This window comes from Panthera pardus, unplaced genomic scaffold (genome assembly GCF_024362965.1).
Source record: "Panthera pardus isolate Hobbes unplaced genomic scaffold, ASM2436296v1 HiC_scaffold_25, whole genome shotgun sequence".
Taxonomy (NCBI): domain Eukaryota; kingdom Metazoa; phylum Chordata; class Mammalia; order Carnivora; family Felidae; genus Panthera; species Panthera pardus.
Window position 1 is genome coordinate 65864570 of NW_026526821.1, and position 19276 is coordinate 65883845.

General features: G+C 48.4%; 1 non-coding gene and 1 pseudogene across 1 annotated transcript; both read right to left on the bottom strand.

Moving 5' to 3' along the window:
* Positions 1–19276, bottom strand: part of LOC128773513 (guanine nucleotide-binding protein G(I)/G(S)/G(O) subunit gamma-10-like) — a 49443-nt pseudogene that overhangs the window by 19836 nt on the left and 10331 nt on the right.
* On the bottom strand, positions 4884–4989 carry LOC128773558 (U6 spliceosomal RNA). The gene has a single exon (XR_008417922.1). It is a non-coding gene; the product is annotated as a U6 spliceosomal RNA (small nuclear RNA).

Below are 19276 nucleotides of genomic sequence, written 5' to 3' on the forward strand. Positions count from 1 at the left end.
ACAACATGCTAGACACTAGACAAGGTATTGAGAATCCGGCAGTGGGTAAGATAAACTCCTTTTCTTCAAAACATTGAAGTCTCGTGGGGGAAATGAGTAAATGGAAATAACAATGCACTGTGATGACAGTAATACCGTATCATCATCTTAAGATGCCATTACTTGTACGATAGACTGTTTTTTATGTACCATCAAGAAAAATAATACTGCCATTAAACTGAGACATGATGTCTTAATAATAGTCCCATGTGACACATGAGCCAGTCACACCAACTTCTCATTACTTTGAAATTTTTTTATTATCTATTCCAAGGGATTTCGCAATTTCTCCGGGCTCCACTTGTCTTGCTTCCTATGTGACAGACCATCTTTTAGACATATCTCAGTAACGAAATGTAGCACAGCTTTATCCACTGGTATCTTCTTTTTCTCTCCCATAACACACGTGGTAGTTGCTTTGGAAGAAGCACAGACTGTGGTTATTCCTCTGATGATGAATATTTGCTCCATTAAAATCAGATTTATGCCCTGCCACTCTATGTCGTATCTTTCTTCACACGCATCAACTTTTCATTTCTCTGCTGAATCATAGCATCTTTGAAGGCGGTTTGGATGGCAGTTAAATAAAATACCCAAGAATGCACAAAACTTTACTGAAGAGCTACGGTCAAGTTTATGCTCATGCACTCAGTGACACGCCAGTGTGGGACTGCCACCTGGGAAGGAGTGATCATTAGACACGTGACTGTAAGCACAGCTTGGTCTCAGAGATGTGAAGAGGTGAAGGAAAAAAAATAAATAAAAGTATGTCTTCCAGAGCCTGGAGGAGAGAGGACTGGGGACTGACTGCTTAGTACATGCGGGGCTTCCTTTCGGGGTGATGGTTGATGGTTGCACACGTTGTGTGGCACTAAGTGCCACTGGACCGTACATTCAAAAATGACTACAATGGAAAATCTTATTTTCGGTATATTTTACCATAATTTTTAAAAGTATGTCTTAGATTTCATGAAAATGGTAAAATTACAAAGTTTCAAGCCCTGTTCTAAGTACATGACATCCAGAATGCAGTGTGATCCCAACAACCACCTCTACCATAGCTAATAATGATCGCTACCATCTATTGATCATGGGCCCGTTGATGACTTGGTGGGGCTTTACAGGCGCCAGTCCGCTCACTCATAACAGCCCCATCGTTCAGTCCGCTCTGCCTTAACGCTCACTCTGAAAATACAAATGTGTTCCCATATGACTGGGATATTAGGGAACGGTGTGAGCATAACGCAAGTTTCGCTTTTGCTCACGCGTGATTTCGTCCATGAGAAACTCCCCAGGTCCAGGGCTGGCAAACCACAGGCCTCCAGCCCGCAGGCTATTTCTGTACATAAAGCGTTACTGGAGGACACAAGGACACTCCTTCGTTTATGTCTGGTCTGTGGCTGCTTTCACACCACGGCAGCAGAATTGGAGTGTTGCAGCAGAGACCGTATGGTTCTGCAAAGTTGAAAGCATTTATTTTCTGGCCTTTTAAGAAAAAGTTTGCCAACCCTTATGTTACGTGAACCCAGAAAATTGCACCTCGCTGAACTGAGCTGTGCGGACAAAACACGCCCGCCCTCTTGGAGGAGAGATGGCCAGTTGACCAGTTACGATGCAGTGCAAGAGAGAGGACTGCTGTGCACAGAGTCACCAGGAGCATTGACAGGATCAAGAAAGGCTTCCCTGGGGCATGGAACCACCCTGAATGCCAGGCTCCACAGTCCGGGGAGAGGACAGAGGCCCAGAGGCGGGACAAGCCTCCAGAGTCCTTTCCTTGCCCCCTGTGCCCACCTGGGGCTGCATTTATTTCCCTGTGGCCCTGCCCCTGATTCAGAGACACCAGCTATCACTTCTGAGTCTTGGAACAAAATTCAACTCACAGCAGACCCTCTCTGCTGTGTTCCATGGGATACATTTGGGCATCCGTTCTCCCAGAAGACTCGGGAACTTCAGGCTGATCTCAGACAGCAGCCTCTCCTTTGGTTTGTCTACTGAGCAGCTGGCCAACCATCTCTAGCCCTGTGGTTTCTCGGGCAGGAGTCAAGCGCCAGTCTGCCACCCCACAGTGCAGGGATCCCATACACATCTCCCCAAGAAGCTCTGACGAAGCCCCCTCTTGGGCTTCTTGATGCGAGAGACAGGCACCTCACAGAGGGCATTCAATAAATAAATCCTTGGGCGCCTGGGTGGCTCAGTCGGTTGAGCGTCAGACTTCGGCTCAGGTCATGATCTCACAGTTTGTGAGTTTGAGCCCCTCTGTGCTGATAGCACAAAGCCCACTTCAGATCCTCTGGCCCCTTCTCTCTCTGCCCCTCCCCCCCTCAAAAATAAACATTAAATAAATAAATAAATAAATAAATCCTTCCCCAGAATCTCCCCATTAACTTCCAATAAACTGACAGCCACAAAAAAGAGGCTGTAATATTTGTAATACAAGTTTTTAAATGTTTCCTCATAAAATTTGCCTTTTGCTCTGGTGACTCTGAGAACTGATACCTATCATCCTAAGATCTTAGCAGAAACTTCTTCCCTGTCACACCCCCTCCTCAGAGCTGAGGAACTGGAGACCAAACAGCCCTTCACAGATGTCCTCCCCAACTGTCCAGTCAGAGAGAGGACTCCAGGAGAAAGAGGTCTCCCAGCTTGGCCCCCAACAAGGTCCTCCCTGCTCTGGGGGCATCTCTACTATTAGAAGAAACCTGTGTGGTAGAGAAGGAAGTGTGATGGGCCTGGTGTACGGCCACTTCCTTGATCCGTGACCTCACACAAAGTTTTGAGCTGAGATTCATTTCATCATAAAATGGAGATTAAAAGTAGTAATAATACAGTCCCAATTTCCCCGAGTCATTGTCCGAATTGTGTTGAGTATAGGGGCACCTGCATGGCTCAGTTGGTTGAGCATCTTGACTCTTGATTTTGGCTCAGGTCATGTTCCTAGGGTCATGGGATAGAACCCTGCATTGGGCTCCACACTGAGCATGGAGCCTGCTTTAGATTCTCTCTCTCTCTCTCTCTCTCTCTCTCTCTCACACACACACACACTTTCTCTCTCTCTCCCTCTCTCCCTGTGCCCCTCTCCCCCACTTTCACTCTCACTCTCTCAAAAAAACTTTTTTAAATGTGTTGAGTATTACCCAAGTGGATCCAGTGAATTCATTCAGCCTGTGGACAAGTCTTAACCGAAGGCTCCTGGGAAGCCCAGGGCTTCTGGGAAGGATGGGGGTCTTGCCATTCAGAAGGTTTACCATCGCACTGGGCAGAGAATATGCACATGGCTGAAAACAGACATAACAACCCATGTCAGGTAAAGCCACAGGGAAGATTTGCAGGCTGGCCAAGAGTCCCCAGTCAAAAGAAGCACAGTATAACTCAGTAGAGGAGATAAGTAATCCTGATTTGGGGCCATCTCTTAGAGGAGGTGGGCTCAGGGTAGGGCCCCAACGGTAAGATTGAACTGGGAGGGGGACGGTGGGAATGAGGAAGAGGAATGACATTTCTCTTCGTGGTCTTCCTGAGAAGAAGGACTGGACAAGTGTCCATGGTAAACAGAATTACACATTTGCCCCTCACGTTTATATATTTAGATTCACAAACCAGATGGCAAAGTAATTCAGGGGTTAGTAGTCCTCTGAGCAACATTGGTAGCTCATTAATACGACCTGGGGGACTTTAAGAACTACTGAGGTCTGGGTCCTCCCCCAAGAGACTCCCGTATGGTTGTTTTGGGATTTGATCTGGGCATTGGGATTTTAAAAGCACCCAGGGGATTCTAATGTGCAGCAGGGTTCACGACTATTGCCTCTCAAACCTCAGTGGGGGCAGTATGGCTTCTGTTTAAAAACAAAACAAAACGAAAAAAGTGCTAAAAGAGAAAGCAACTTTATTTTTAAATGCCAGAATGCCAGGGTGGGGTGCTGGTGTCAGATTTCCTCACTACCTTTGCCTACCTCCAGCCACTGCCCCCACATTCTTCCAAGCTGTTCCAATAAATTCAAGCTCCTGCTCAAAATGCTGCTTTCCCCTTCTGGAAAATTCTACTCCCAGGGAACTCCCTCCTGACTCTGGAGGCATCTCGTTCTTAGTGCTTTGCCACGCTTGTCGAAGTGCTCTGATCCTCCAACATCATACAGTTTTGCTCAAATGTCATCACATTGCGAAGAATTTTCCAGAAAGGCCGAAGGAGCCCTTCCCAAGGAGGCCACTGCAGCAGTAGAGGCCAAGTGGAAAGCGCGCTGGGCTTGGGAACCAAGATCCCCTGGCCCAAGTTCTGACGTGACCACTAACCGGCTGCCCCTCTGAGCCCAAGCTTCCACATCTGTGAAATGGGTGAGACCTGGGTGACCCCAGGTTCCTCCTCACCATGGCTCTCAGAGACTTCAGGAGCTGCTCCAAGCTGAACACGGTGGGGCCTGAGTACGGCTCACCTCCAGGCTCTGCTTCCTGGGGCTTCTGCCAAGCACTGGGCCTCCTGCCCAGTGAGCAGCGGGCACAAGGGGCCTCCACAGAGTCTCTGCGTGGTTCTCCTGGGGGGCGGGGGCGGGCAGGCAGGGAACCTCAGAGACCTAACACAAGGCCCCGTCTGTGTCCAGGTGGAGGGGGAGTGGACTGAGCCACCCACGGGGACGCTACCTTGCCTCTGGATTTTTCCGTGGCCTTTTTCAGAGGCTTTCATTTGATCATCAAATAACCGCTCAGCAGTAGAGACCGATGAGGACAATTAGCTCCATTTCACATATGAGGACGCCAAGAAGCTGAGGTGCGGTGAGGCAAAGTGGAGCGGGGGGATGCAGTGTGTCAGAGCGGTCAGGAGTGTCTGCTACTCTGACATTGAAACTGTCTTTAAAAAATGTATATGGAACACCGCGAACTTGTGTGTCATCTTTGCACAGGGGCCACGCTAACCTTCCCTGTATGTTCCGCTTTTAGTTTGTGCACTGCCAAAGCGAGCACTCCATTTAAACTTTCTAACCCTCAATTTTCTCACCTAAAAAAGTAAATACTCTTAACGCTCCACTAGGCCTGCCCACACTTTGTGGTGAGGCAGGCTCAGAGACACCTTTGGTCATGAGGTGGGACCCAGGAGTCAAGTCAGTGCAAAGGCTGGGCCCTGAGAGACCCACGATAGGCCAAGTGGTGTTCTAGAGTTTTCTATATTTCATCTCCTGTCGTCCTCATGGCAGCCCTATCCGGCACTCTTGGGCCCATTTTGCAGAGGGAGAATGAGAGGTTGAGAGTCTACACACAGGGGCCAAACTCAGGTTCAGAGTCATGTTCTCCCACTTTCTCCCTGTGATGTCTCTCCCCTTGCATGTGGGTGTAGTTTAAGAGGCAAGTTCTGATTCTGTTGTCCCCTCCATCCATCAGACAGACAGACGGCCTGCAGGACGTGGTCAGGCTCAGCCCCAGGTACCCACGCAGGCAGGGAAACCAGGGAAGGAAACTGCTGAGTTTGAGAAACTTATACTTCAAAATCATCTCTCTCCTCAGACCAGAGGGAGTCTTTACAGAGAAATTTTACAGAGATTAAAGACTTCCATACTTTTTAATAACCTAGGAAAACTAGAAGAGGAGAGACTTAAACATTCATCAAATCTCCAGGGGGAGAATGTCTTTTATTAAACTTGGAAATCACTGATAAAATCACAAAGGAGAGATTAGCGAGTTTGACTCGAGAAAAATGTAAATTTTCTGCCTTAAAAAAAATGAAAAGGGGCAAGTGGGGAGAAGTATTGGCAGCAAATAGGGGAGATAAAAGGTTACTATCTGTTTTATGTATTTATACTCTGCCTCCTTCCTAAAAAGTTTTGAGGAGGGCATATTAATAAAGAGCTCATACAAATGGAAAGTTTAAAAACAAAGAGGGGCTCCTGGATGGATCAGTCAATTAAACGTCCAATTCTTGATCTCAGCTCAGGTTTGATCTCAGGGTCGTGAGTCCAAGCCCCACGTTGAGCTCTGTGCTGGGCATAAAGCCTACTTTAAAAAATAAAATAAGGGGCACCTGGGTGGCTCAGTCGGTTAAATGTCCAACTTCACCTCAGGTCATGATCTCATGGTTCATGAGTTAGGGACCCATGTGGGGCTCTGTGCTAACAGCTCAGAGCCTGGAGCTTGCTTCACATTTGTGTCTCCCTCTCTCTCTGCCCCTCCCCCACTCACCCTCTGTCTTTCTCTCAAAAATAAATAAACATTTTTTTTTTAATTACAAAAAAATAGGGGCACCTGGGTGGCTTAGTCGGTTAGGCATCTGACTTCGGCTCAGGTCATGATCTCACAGTTCTTGAGTTCAGGCCCCATGTCAGGCCCTGTGCTGACGGCTCAGAGGCTGAAGCCCGCTTCGGATTCTGTGTCTCCCTCTCTCTCCGCCCCTCCCCCGCTCATACTCTGTCTCTCTCTCTCAAAAATAAGCAATAATGAACAATAAGACAATAAATAAAAAATAAAAAAATAATTTGTTAATTACAAAAAAAAGGAAAGAAAGTAGCAGGTAAAAATAAATAAAATAAAAAGCAGGACAAATACTGTAATATTCATAATATATCATTCATAGTATGACTATAGCTATGTGAAAAAAATACATGCGTGAAAATATGAGAAAGGTAGGTCTGCCTCCAACATGTGCAGACCCCGGGGCAGGGGTAGAGAGACCACATACCAAATGCCTAAATATTAAAGAAATAATTACCAACTATTTATTAATTTAAAACTAATAATTTACATTAATATAAGCTGAATGTAAATATGAGATATTTAAATTATGTTATTTGTGAAACAATAAATTATTAGCTAATTCAAACTAACAAATCATCACATAAAATGTCAAATATCCTCTTACCTTGCGATAAGAATGCATATTGTCCCTAGAACAACCAAGAAGAAAATAACACCATTTAAAAACCAACAAAGAAATTAAAATGGTATGCTAGAAGAGTATCTATTTAACACCAAAGAAGTCAGTAAAGAAGAAACAGAGGAACAAAACAGACATGAGATAGGTCAAGAACAAATATCAAAATGGTAGATGTAAAGCCAGTCGTATCAATAATTACTATTATGGGCTGAATGCTTGTGTCCCCCCAGATCCATATGTTGTAGGCCTCCCCCCCAAATGTGATGGTATTTGGAAGTGGTGCCTTTGGGAGGTAATTAGATGAAGTCATGAGGGTGGGACCCCCATGATGGGATTAGCGTCTTCATTAGAAGAGAGAGGCCAAATCACTCTCTCTGCCACGTGAGGAGGGAGAGAACAGGCAGCCATCTACCAACCAGCACCTTGATCTTGAACTTCCCAGCCTCCGGAACTGTGAGAAATAACTATTGTTTAAGCCGCCCAGAATATGGTGTTCTGTTACAGCAGCCCCAGCTACTAAGACAATTACATTGAATCACAGCAGCATTATTCACAATAGCAACAAACGAGAAATAACTCAGCTAGTGAATGGATAAACAGTAGAATACTAGTTAGCAATTAAAAAGAAACAAGCTACTGATACATGCTGTAACATGGATAAACTTCAAAAATATTATGCTAAGTGAAAGAAGCCAAAAGTGAAAGAGTCCATATTGTATGATTTCATTTACGTGACATGTCCCAAACAGGTACATCCAGAGGACCTGGCTGGGGCTGACAGTGTAACAGGAGTGGACCGCAAATGGCCATATGAGGTTTTTGGGTTTTTTTGGGGGGTGGGGTTGGGGGTGGGGGATGGAAATGTTTGAAATCTAGATTATGACGATGGTTACAGTGATGTGCAACTCTGTAAATTTACTAGAAAATCATTGAACGAAGCATTTAAAATTATACCTCAGCAAAGCAGGTTTTTTTAATGTGCCAAAATTTTAAAAATCTGTGCTGCAAATGATACCATCAAGAAAGTGAAAAAGTAACCCACAGAATGGGATAAAATATTTGCAAATCATCAACCTGACAAGGGACCTGTATCCAGAATATATAAACAACTCTTATAATTCAATAAAAGGATAACCCAATATAAACATGAGCAAAAGAGCAAAATAGACATTTCTCCAAAAAAGATGTGCAAATCTGTCTCTCCCTCTCTCTCTCCCTCTGCCCCTCCCCCCACACACGCGTGCACAGGCACTCTCTCTCCTCTCTCTCTCAAAATAAATAAATAAACTTAAAAGGTGGAGGGGGGTGAAATGGAGAGCAACCAATTAAGAGACTCCAAAAATGGAGTATGCAAAAAGCATAGATAATCTGAATGTGCCATTGACACCTCCAACCCACCACGTCCAAGACGGAAGTCAGTCGGCTTCACCTTCCCCACACCACCTCTCTGCCCGTGTCCCTCGTCCTAGTGAATGCCATCTGCATCCCCACAAATCAGCCTGGACTCCTCCCTCTCTCATATCCCCAACAACAGACTTCTCTACAAATCCGGTCCATTTTCCCTCCTAAATGTTTCTGAATGTACTTGTCTTATTCCTCTGCACCACCCTTCTCCTCAGGCCACCATCATCTGTTGCTTGGATGGCTCCTACAGCCTCCAAACTGGCCTCCCTGCCTCTACCTCGTCCCCTTTCAATGCTCCACACAGCATCCAGAGCCATTCATTTAAGTTACAGCCAACTGGGGACTCCCCACTGACCAACCCCTTTCAGGACATGGTGTCCGGCCTCACATCTTCCTGCCCCAACCCCCAGCCATTCCAAGCTGCTTTTAGTGCACCAAATGCAGCATGACCTCTTTCCTTTCTGGACCTTTGCACATGCTGCTTCCTCTGCTCTCCCCTTTTTCCCTTTGTTCCTGCTGTGGGAGCTGGAGAGAAAGTGCTGAGGAGGCTGGGGGACAAGAGAAAGGGGTTGGGAGAGAGCTGGGAGCCTCATGTGGTAAATGTGCTCCTGTCTGCCCAGCGCTTGCCCTCTCCTGGAATAGCAGCCCCCCTTTTGTGGAACTGCTCCCCACACTCGGCTGTGTGAGCCAACGGGAGCCACCATCTTACACAGTCCTGCCTCCCTGCCACACTTGTCCACCGTGCTGGCCTCGGCTCTGCATTCCAGCCTGCAGGAAGGGGGGTGGAGGAAGTGTAGGGCATGCAAACTCCTTTTAAAGAAGTAACACAGAAGTTGCACGCATCCCTTTCATTCCATTCCATCAGTAAAAATGTCATCATACTTTAGCTGCAGAGTAGAGTCTCTAGTTAGTTGGACTTCTGCCGTTACTAAAAAGTTCCATTCCTAAAAAGAAAAGGGGGATGGTGGCTCACGAGGGATCACAGCTCCAGCCACACACCCCTGAGAGCCACCAGAGTCTGCCTCCAGGGCCTGACTCTATACTTGGGGGTGCTGGAGGCTCACCTGCATGGGGACTGTATCAGGTATAGCAGAAAACCACCCCAAAATCTAGTGGCTCAAAACAACAGCCGCATTCTTGGCTCAGTAGTGTGTAGGTCAGCAGTTTGGCTGGGCTCAGTTGGTGGTTTGTCCACTGGGCTTCCCTGGGGTCATGCATGCAGCTGTACTCACCTGGTGGTTTGATTAGGGCTGGATGATCTAGCATGTTCTCACATATCTAGCAGTCAGCAAACTTAGGGCTGAGATATTTCAGTTCTCAATGTGGCCTCTTCAGCAACTAGCTCAGGCCCATCCACATCATGATGTCCGCCTTCCAACCATGGCCAAAGAGAGGGCAATCCTCACGCCCAAGTGTGTTTCAAGCCTCTGCTTACATTTGCTAAAGTCCCATTGGCCGAAATAAGTCACATTGCCAAGCTTGGGATTCAAGGGAGGAGAGACAACTTCACCTCTTGATGGGAAGAGCAGTAAAGTGACATTGCTAAGGCACATGGGAAGAATTATTCAAAACATCTCCATGAAGAGTCTTCAGCGGTGACCTCAGGCTCCACCCATAGAACAAGGAATGTCTTTCTTGGTTCTTTCAGGCTCTTGTGGGGACAGGAGTGGGGGAGCATTGTTGTGGGTTGAACGGTGGACCCCCCACCCCCAAAGATATGTCCATGTCCTGATCCTTGGAATCTGTGAATAGGACCTTATGTGGAAAAAGGGGACTCTGCAGAGAGGTGATTGAGGATCTTGAGGTGAAATCATCCCGGATTATTCAGGTGGGCCTAAATCCAATAACAAGTGTTCTTATGAGAAATGTACGGAGAAGACTGAGAGGAAACCCATGTGAAGATGGAGACAGGGATTGGAATTATGCAGCCACAAACCAAAGATCACCTGGAGCCACCCAAAGCTAGGAGACACGGGCAAAGATTCTTCCCTTGAGCCTCTGGAGGGAACGTGGCCCTGACACCACCTTAATTTCAGACGTCTAGCCTCCAAAACTGTGAGAGAATAAGTTTGTTATTTTAGGCCACCAAGTCTGTGGTAATTTGTTACAACAGCTCTAGGAAATGAAAATAGGCTCATTGCTAAAAACACAGCCACCTGGGAGCAGAAGCCTGTGCAAAGCAATTTCTCTGAGAAGGCCACGCCTCCTTCCCCTACCAGTAAGCAGACCCTCTGCTCTTTCCCTCCAAGGCCTGAGGCGTGCAAGGCAAGAGGGCCTGCACCCCAGTGTGCTACCCCTCCACACTCACACCCTGAGGCTTTCGAGGGGCCTCGGGAGTAAAAGGAGGGAGCAAGGTGAAGGTTCAAGAGAGGATTATAAGATCCTGGGAAGTGTTATGTTTGGTTGTCTGTGTCTGAGGCAGCAGAGACCCGAGCATCCTTTCAGAGGCCTGGGGAAGGATCCAGAGGAGGCCTGAAGAGTCCCATCCTTCATGCCAAGCACACCAGTCTTCTGCTCACGCAAATCAGAGTCGTGACAGGTTAGGACTCAAAGGACCTTTGCATTTAGCCCTTCACTTTGCAATGAAGAGGCAGAAGGCAGAGGGAGGAGTGACTTACCAGCGCCCCTCACAGGTGCCTGCTCACAATATCCAGTCCAGTCCTCTCCCCACTCCGTGGTGTGCCCTGGGCAGAGACAAGTATTTTATTCAGCTGCCTTTATTCCCGTCTCAACACATTGTAAGACTGCTCTGCTAATTCTCAGTTCCCATGCCCTTTCCCTTCTTCCCGGGACACAGTGGCTTATGAACCCCTTGTTCCTACCAAGGGCAGCCAAGAAAGTGGGAGTGGCCGCTCAAGGGGCACTGGTCCTCTGGCCTGGCAGGACCATCGCACCTTGCCTGCCTCTGCAAGGCCTCTGCCTCCAGCAAGACACCCAGGGTCTTTAGCTCCCCCTGCCCCTTGCCGTGTGGTCCTAAGTTAGATGTGGGCAGCAAAACCAGAAGCCACAGGCAATAAAGAGCAATCCATTTGAATATGGTCATTCTATAAGAGCTAGGAAGAAAAAAGTTTAAATTACCTGATTTTTATTAAGAATGGGAACAAATGTGGGGCACCTGGGTGGCTCAGTTGGTTAAGCATCTGACTCTTGATTTCGGCTCAGGTCATGATCTCATGGTTGGTGGGTTCAAACCCCACATCAGACTCTGTGCTGACAGTGCGGAGCCTGCTTGGGATTCTTTCTCTCTGCTCCTCCCTTGCTCACACTCTCACACACTCTCTCTCTCAAAAATAAATAAATAACCTTAAAAAAAAAAAGAATGGGAACAAATGTTAAGTATAATCTTTTAAGACAAATTACAGTTGATATTTTGGATAAATTATTAATACTGCCTTTTACTGGACACTTTCTTATGTCCAGCCTGAGGTTTTACACATATTATACTGTTTAATCTTACCAACAATGCCGTGGTTAGGTTATGGTTAGCCCTGCCCCGTTTTGTAGACTAGAAGCCTGAGGCTCAGAGTTCAAAGCTGCCTGACCCTCAAGCCATTCTCTTTCTGCCTTATCACCTGGCTCCTCCCTGACTAGAAAGGAGGAAGAGAGAACAAGGGGGAACAAGAAAAGCAGCGGAGGAGGACAGAAGAGACCAAGGAAGAAGTGGGGAGAGACACGCGTGCAGGTAGAAAGTGGGGAAAAGGAGGGAACCCGCACGGGTGATGCAAAGTTGGAGAAACTCTCCTCTCCATCGCCTCTACGCAGACCGTGTGCTGCAGAATGTGACCCCCGCCCGTAGCCACACCACTTAGCTGGCTAACCACTGTTCACAGCTCTTCAACAACTCCTTATTCTCCAGCCTTCTGAGACTCCGCTGTGAATGGAAAAAGCCACAAAACTCCACTGGGTAAAGAACTCTATGGGCTGCCGCATCCATGCTCAGAATAATGTTACACAGGAAAACAGATCAAACCAAGCAGAGGGGCAGCTCCAGCCCTGGGCTAATGTTCATGGGATCGCGTTTGCCCTTGTGCCACAGGGCGCTGGTGAAGGCTGTCTTGGACCCTCTTTTGCCTCTCCTTCCAGACTCTTCCCTAAGCACCCTCAATCCCACCCTGGTATCCTACACTTCCAGCTACTTCTGGGATAATGACAGGCTCAATACCCCCCTACCCTCCCGGCTCTGTGTCTTGTGAGAAAGCATCTAGATTGATGAAGCAAGGCAGGGGCATGTCCCACTCTGGGTACATGTGAGGCCAGGCGGACTGGGAAGACCAAAGGGGGCGTGTGACAACTGGTCCACATCTCATGCTATCTGAGATTTCCAGAGCATAAGCTGGGCCCTCACAGGTCCTGTAAGCCAATCCCTTCATTTAATCGAGGAAACTGAGGGTCAGAGAGATGAGGGCAGGAGCCCAAGGCCCTGCTGTCTGCACACTTGCCCAGAGCCCAGCACCCAGGCCTCCCCTCTGGCAGCTGTGCTCTCCCCCAGCCCCTGGCGCCCAGTGAGCCAGCGGGAGCCTCACATGTGATTATAATTACCGTGGGCTTGGCCTGAGCCCAGCCATACCGTGCACACATCCAGGCCTGGTTGCTGGCCAAGTTTCCATCTGGGTAGAAAAATGAAAAGGTTCAAGGGATGCATGTTAATCCCAAACACCCAAGCAGGAAGGACTGGGGAGAGGGGGAGAGGGCTGGCCAGAATCTCTCAGGGCAATGTCAGCCCACCAAGAGCTCCTGAGACAAGCCCAGGAGGCAGAACGCTCCCCCTGCCCCACCCTCTGTCCCTCTGCCCACCAGCTGAGACTAGGCTGTGTGCCCACTAGGGGGCCAGGACTGACCGCTTGTTGGGCATGGTGGTTCAAGAGCCATCTCAGGATCGCTTGTGGTTATAAATCCTGCTGGCTCCCAGGCCCAAGATGGAACTTGGCTGGCAAGGTGTGGCCGGTGGTCCCCCTCCTCATATGGCTCCTTCCTTGTACTAAGCATTTCCCCCATCCTTTCCTTCAGTATCACCATCCCCTACCACAGATGGGGAAACTGAGGCACAGAAATGAAGGGGCTGGCCTGAGGCCAGGTAGCCATTGAGGAGCCAAGATGGGTAGAATATCAGCCCCTGGCAGCCCATCTGGCCAACAGCATCCCTCCTAATGCTCTTAAGCTGCGAGGTCAGCCTGGGTTGTCTCTAGGACTCCCCTGCTTTCTCCTGGAGCCTACCACCATGCCTAGCGCCTGAAGATTTATTTCATGAGCTGTCTAGCTTCATCTGCTCCACATCTGCTGCATGGCCCTGGTGGGGTCCCAAATTCTGTCTGGTTGACATCTTGTGCCTCTCTAAAGTTGACATCCCATGCCCTCAAGGCTTCTAGATTAATATTTCCCCACTCCTTCCACCCTCAAGATAAAGGTCCCTTCTTTTCTCCCAGATCTGAAGCAATCCTGAGCTAACACTCCCCTCCCAGCTTGCTTCAACTCCCAGGAAGTATCATCTGCAATCTGTGCTTGGTTCAGGCCTCAGCGAAGGCAAGACATTTGGATTTTTGAACTATGATATAGGTACAACTATCCTTTGGGGGCTTATAATAGGTTAAATAGATATTAAGAGAGCTACCACTCTCTGTCTTGGGAGCAAAAGCATTAATATTTAGCTGAAATTTTACTAACACCCACATGATGTGCTAAAAACCCTATGAAGGACAGAAGCCATCAATTAAATATCAACTGTCAGGTGGGAAAGAACTGTGGCTCCCAAAGGGAACAATGGGCTTTTTGATACGATTCCTCAGAAAACGAGGTCTTCCTCAGATACATGTGCTTATTTACACCAGCTTCTAGGCTGGCTGAGGACAGTCCAGGGCCTGCAGCCAGGCATCTGAGCAAAGAGGCAAGCTCCAGAGTGCATTTTCTTGCCGACTTGGGGATTTACGGGCTTCCTGGACAGGCCAAGCAGCCTCGATTTCAAGGCCAGCAGCTGGGCCAGGAGGTTGGCCAAGGTTTTTTCAGAGGCTTTGCAAGCAGTTGGGCCCTTGGGGAAAATGGCTTTGAAACACTGAGCTGTTATCTGGTCTCCCATCTCCTCTAGAGTCAAAGCCACAACAGGGGCATTTTCCTCACTGAGGCAGGGGCAGGAGTCATGGGGGAGAGATGGGGAGGCAGAATGAGGAAATGAAGCATTATTCTCAAAAGGTCACCTCATTATTTTTTCTACTTTCAAAAGGCCCCAATGATCACTTTGTGTTTAAGCCAATGTTGCTTTTTCAAAGAAATGAAGAAAGGAAAAGATGTTTTTCCAGGTCTAATTATAAAAACCATAAGGCTGGAAAGATCTGGAGAAAACATCTGTCTCCTGGTTCTGCCTCCACTAGGTACACACCAAAGCTCATGGGCAGGGGTTGGTCTATGAATAACCTGCCCTGGGAAGCTCTATCAGCAGTCCTGGAGCCCCCAGTCTCAAGCTGCCCCCCTACCCCCAGTCTGTCCACATCCCCATTGCTGGGATTAAAGTTCATTTCTTCTTTTCAGTCTTCATGGAAAAATGGCCAAGAGACCAGAAGAGCTAGTGACTGGGGTCCTTATGAAGGAAAGTAGGTTTGGGGTCTCTGTCAGCGCAGGGCACTGAGTCCTTAAAAAGCCTACACTGCCAGTGTGAAAGGGCAAGCCCCAGAGCCAGGGCTGCCCCCCTCCGGGCCTCCCTGTCCCCCTGCCCAGCAGGACTGGTCTGCACATCACCACTGGAAGGCCTTCTTCCTAAGCAGATGGGGTCAGTCTTCTGGTCTTGAGCTGACCAAGAAAAACAGAGTGGGTGTCCCTGGATTTTCTGTTTAAAAAGTGCCAGTGGGGGGGAAGTTGGGGTCTAGAGAAACCATCTCATTCCCTCCCCCATCTATCAAAACTACAAATCTCAACTTTCCCAAGGTGAGGTAGAGGTGGGCTGGTGGGGCCAGGGAGCGGACATCTGGCAGGAGCGATTGGTCTCTGGCGGCCCCTCCAGCTCTGACAAGCTCTGGGCACTGAAGCCAGGCCCCAGAGGACTCCCATCACCCTGTAGCAAATCTCTCCTTATTCTCACAGCAGCTCACAGCCCTGGCCACGCAGGATGACATTTTTTAAACACTGAAAATAGAGATAAGAAGCAGGCAGGGAGGAGAGGCCTGAGAGCTGGAGCTGGGCCCAGGGAGGGAAGCAGCCTCCCTGCCGAGAGAGGCAGACCCCACCGGAGACTGGACATGATGGGCAAGGGTTTGCCAGCTCTCAGCCTCACTTTGATATGGTACCGAGTCTGGGCCCTTCACCCAGCCAGTTGTTCACTGGTCAGAATCCGTGCTCCCCTGAGCACTACCCACAGGCCCAGAGAGCTCCCATAGAGCTGCCCAGAGTTGGGATGGGAGAGCTAATCCAATCCCCCAGTGCTTGGAAAAGGTCGGGCACATGGCCTGATGGCACTCAGTAAATATCTGTGGAAAGAATAACTTGCTGTATTACTGCTCCTGGGTGAGCCCATATTTGAGCTGTGACAAATTCCCCAGGGATGGGATCTCGGAGGCAGAAAGGGCAACTGGGAGTCCCTTAAAGCAAACATGGAAAGGTTTGGTTAGGTGCAGGTGGCCTGCATGTCAAAAATTGGATGACTTGAGCTCTTGACTTGTCTGGGGAGTTTCTAGGGAAGCCATTCAACAATAACAAGAAAAATAATAATGCGTACTCCAGTGTGCAGAGGATGGAGAGAGTCTCTTCTGACAGAAGCTCCAGAAAGTAGTTTCAAGGTCAGCTCTGGGATCCCTTGGAAACCTTAAGAATAACCAGAACAGTCCAGCCTGTTTCCCTGTAACTCAACTAAAAGTGTGACTGTTTAGGGGTTCAGGGTCAGATTCTCTTTGAATCCCTGCCCTTTGAACTCCCACCTCTAAAGACAATCCCACAGCTGCCAGCAGGATCGCACGCTTGGAGAGAGATCTTCATAACTCACGCATTCCATGGATGATCCTTGGCTCTCCTCTCAGCCTGAACAAACAGAGTGAAATACAGCATCCGGCCTCTACCCAGTTCAGCCTCACTGCTATCTGGGGGCAGAAACCTTGAGAGGAATCCCAGCTCCAGCCAAGGAAAACATGAGTCTGGGCTGGCTAAGCCAGGTGGTTTTTCCCCCCACCTTCCATTCCCTTGCCCCCCACTCTCTGGAGCCAATGAGTTGTTTGGGTAACCCCAAGACCCTACTCCCATACTGCCTGCAGCCAGCATGGGCTTCTTTCTGTGTCTCTGTATCTTCATGTGGCCTGATTAGACTGAGGGCCCTCCCTAATCCAGTAAAATCTCATTTTAACTTAACTAATTACATCTACAAAACCCTATTTCCAAATAAGATCACATTTTGAGGTTCCAGGTGGACAAGAATTTTAGGGGGACACTATCCAGCCCAGTACAGCAATGTTGAATTCAACTTTATCTGGTCATGACCCCTTACCCATCGGATTTTGGCTTCCAAGATTCTGTGGCTGTTATCTGTTCTTCCATTGTCTTTGTCCCTATATTTTCATTTTGGAGATGCTTGAGGCATCGGACCCAAGGCAAAAAGAAACCAGAGAGATTAATTGTAGTGACAGTTTCTTTAATCCAATATATCCAAAATATTATTTCAACATGTAATGAGTATATAAAGTTATTATTATTTTTTAAAAAGATTTTATTCTTAAGTAATCTCAGTACCCAATGTGGGGCTCAAACTCATGACCCTGATCAAGAGTCGCATGCTCTACTGACTGAGCCAGCCAGGTGCCCCTAGAAAATTATTAATGAGACATTTTACATTCCTTTTTCATGCTAAGTCTTCAAAATCTCATATGTCTTTGACCCTTAGGGTACTTGAGGCTAGTGGGTATCTTATTGAACAGCACAGCTTAGGAAGTCAGAAGAGAAAGGGGTGAGGCCTGTGACAGTGCTGGGGACACTCCTGGGGAGGTGAGTGGGTTCTGGGAGGTGGCGTTTACTGATGACTTCCCCGCCTTCCTGACGATCTGTCAGGTGATGGAAGAAGCAGCCACTTGGGGCAAGCTCACAGGACTGTTCTACCAAACCCAGAGGGGGTTCTGTTCATTCACAAGGAAAATGATCTGTATCTGGTTGCTGTCTCATCTGTGTGTGTGGTCCCACCCCTTCCCCATGGCACACTTCTTGGAGAGCCAGCCCTGGGGAGCCTGGACTCAGAACCAGGAACAGTCCTCACTGAGTGTAGACTAAAAACCTCAGCAGCACAGTGTGAGACATCTGCCCCTCCCCTCCCCCATGGCAGGCATGCCTGTCACTGGGAGGAGGCAGCCAGCCCCCCTCTCCTTCTCTGAGGCAGTGGAGCCGACTGTGGCCACATTCTGGGGCCTGGCTCTTTTCTTCACCTACACTGCGGGCCTGGCCCCTTCAGATGGACATCCTTCCCTTTATACCCAAATCGGTCTTACTGGAATGGGCCCATTCTCTCTTGTTAGGACAACTTTGCCTCTGTCTGCTCCATGCCCATGTGTCAGTTTTTTGGTCAAACTCTCAAAGAGCAATTTGGTTCCCCAAGGAATGGGATCCCTCACTTTCTTCTCTTGAAGTGCCCACAATTCTTCTTTCTCCTGGATCCTGTTCCACCGCCTCTGTGTTTTTCTGAGAAAACCAAGAATACAGGACCCAGACCCAGAACTGGGCCCAGACGTGTCTTCTCCACCTTTTGGGCTCTCAGGCTTGCACTTAGTAGGGGCGCAGCCCCCACCCGGGATGAGCAGAACAGGGGCATCCCACCCACACTGCCCTGCCTGTCCTGGGGACCAGAGACAGCCATGTGGCTGGATGATGGAATCTGCCAGACTGCCCTCTGGAGCAAAAAAGTCACTTTTATGAAGGGGTAAAATTTGGATGGAAAAGGAAGTAGAGGGGATGGAGAACAAGAATAGGGGATGAGGAATCTCTGAAGTTAATTCAGAGTTACCACCAGTGTCTTTTTATTTTTTAATTTTTTTTAATGTTTTTATTTTTGAGACAGAGAGAGACAGAGAGCAAGTGGGGTAGGGGCAGAGAGAGAGGGAGACACAGAATCCGAAGCAGGCTCCAGGCTCCGAGCTGTCAGCACAGAGCCGGACGCAGGGCCCGAACTCACAGACCGTGAGGTCACGACCTGAGCTGAAGTCGGAAGCTCAACTGACTGAGCCACCCAGGCGCCCCACCACCAGTGTCTTAAAGCTACAAATGACAAGGCTCTCTTGCTCTCTCTCTCTCTCTCTGTCTCTGTCTCTGTCTGTCTCTCTCTCTGTCTCTCTCTCACACACACAGACACACACATCTTGAGAGCTTTCCAATTTTTTTCTGCTATGCACGGACTTCACAAAAAGTGACTCAACCTTACATAAGAATCTGAGGGGGCCCAGGAGCACAATGACTCACTGCCTTGAAATTTCCAATGGGTTACACACGTCTTCTTAGATGATTTTAAAAATTTTATCTTTAATGATTGTCAAAAAAAATTTTTTTTTGGTTTGGAGGCAGATTGGGGTGGAGATCCTGGCTCTGGGCAGGAAAGAATAGTTATGATGGACAGAAGGAGACAGGCGCAGAGGACAGGGCCCTCTCGGTGTCAGGTCCCGGGAGGTTCCAGTGAGAATCGGGAACTCTCCTCTCAGGACCTTGGGGCATTTCAAGAAATTCAGTGTTACAGTAACCCTAGCAAGAGCCAGGCTCCGGGTCTGCAGACAACACTTTGATTTGGGGAGGCTCTCCCAGACTTCAAGGTCACTGCTGCCTAAAAAGCCGCAGAATGCTGCTGGTCTAGTGTATGACCAGCTCCAGTCATACACTAGAATCCCCTGGGGAGCTTTTAAAAATCCTGATGCCCAAGTCACACCCCAGACCAACTAAATCAGAACCTCTGGAGATGGGGCCCATATGTCAGTACTTTTTTAGGTTTCTCAGGTGATTCCAAAGTGCAGCCAATGAGGCGACCCTGCTGGTTGGAGGGTC